The 1,512-nt window shown below is 38.4% G+C and overlaps 1 non-coding gene across 1 annotated transcript; it reads right to left on the bottom strand.

Moving 5' to 3' along the window:
• Nucleotides 1-18: 18 nt before the first annotated feature.
• On the bottom strand, nt 19-125 carry LOC111821712 (U6 spliceosomal RNA). The gene has a single exon (XR_002825058.1). It is a non-coding gene; the product is annotated as a U6 spliceosomal RNA (small nuclear RNA).
• Nucleotides 126-1,512: the final 1,387 nt, after the last annotated feature.

The following is a 1,512-nucleotide window of genomic DNA, read 5'->3' as shown; positions in this document are numbered from 1 at the left end:
AAAAAAAAAAAAAAAAAGAAAATTATGGAATGCTTCACAAATTCGCGTGTCATCCTTGTGCAGGGCCATGCTAACCTCTCTGTATTGTTCCAGTTTTAGCACATGTGCGGTCGATGCGGGCACACATCAAATATTTTTAATCCCTTTCTTTGACGTACACCTTACACCTCATGAATCATTAAGTAACGATTCACGATTGACCAATTTTTCTTCACCCTTTTTTTATTTTGCAGACTTCAAAGGACTTTTGTATAGGTAGAAGGTGAGACTGGTGGTAAAGATCAGCCTAAATTATCTTATCCCTCAATATATGTTTTTGTTAAAGAGAATCTCATTCTTTGGCTATGATGAGAGACAGTCAAATCTTCTACTTCAAAGCTTTAAAGTCTTTAACAAATCTTTGCTCACTTCAACCCATAATTCTGAATTCCACCAGTGCCTGCTCATCCATCTCAGGCGAAGTCTGTATGCAGCCACTTAAACTAATACCTCTCACTGACCAAGCCCAGTCCCCCTAAGAGCAACATGGTGCAAGTGATACCAGATTCTCCGAGGTCAAAGCGCAAGTTTATTCAGCAGAGTCTGACTGTATAAGGAACAAGTCAGCTCAGTTTATGATGAGATCTGTAGTTCATGCTCCTTACTAAATATTTGGTTTAATGACTTGGATTTGAACAGCAAAAAGCTAAGTAAAACAATCATTAGAATGAGTCCTAGGCACATCAACTCCCTTCTTATTAAAAAAAAAAAAACTTTAAGTGAAGTACTGAATAGAATCCAGTTATGATGGATTCTGAAACAAAGCGTAGTTTAGAAATGTGTTTCAGGCATTCAGTTAGTATTAACTATGACATATTTGGCCTTCAATAGGTCATGTTCAGTGTTTAATTATTTTCTGAGACTTCTGGATATGATTTAACTTCCCTTGTTTACTTGCTTTTCATCAATTGTTTTTAACAAAAGATGTTTTCAGAACCCATGAATAGGATTAAATTAGCTCTCCTACAAGTCTATGTTGGCCTCAGGCTCCTGGGTCGCACCTAAGTAGGGATCTCTATAGGGATTAATGTTGGCAGTTACCTGCTGGAGAGTTGTCCATGAACTAGGGAAAAGGCACAGCACATAATCTGACATCTTCCTGGACTAGTTTAAGATGAGTACAGGCTTCAGTGTGCATCCCTTCCTAAGGTAACGGGTTTCGTGCAGATTCAACATGTTCACTCACGTTATGCTCAGGTGAGTGCCTGGTACCTGGGAAGCATTCGACAAATGTTACTTAATATTTGGTTAGTATTGTTGTCGTTATTGCCTCAAATCACAAAACGACGACGAGGGAAGCAAATCTCTATGTACCTTTGGCATTTGATGAGACTGAGGAGGCCTCTTATGGCATGGGTCCACCCAAGGGACATGCATTTAAATATAACACTTCATAATCTTACAGTAGGTCTCATGCGAAGAGCTTAAAGAAAATCTTTTCTGATAACACACAATATATGATCTGAATAATGG

The sequence above is a fragment of the Trichechus manatus genome, unplaced genomic scaffold, assembly GCF_000243295.1.
Source record: "Trichechus manatus latirostris isolate Lorelei unplaced genomic scaffold, TriManLat1.0 scaffold00099, whole genome shotgun sequence".
Classification (NCBI taxonomy): Eukaryota; Metazoa; Chordata; class Mammalia; order Sirenia; family Trichechidae; genus Trichechus; species Trichechus manatus.
This window is presented reverse-complemented; position numbering and strand designations above follow the sequence as displayed.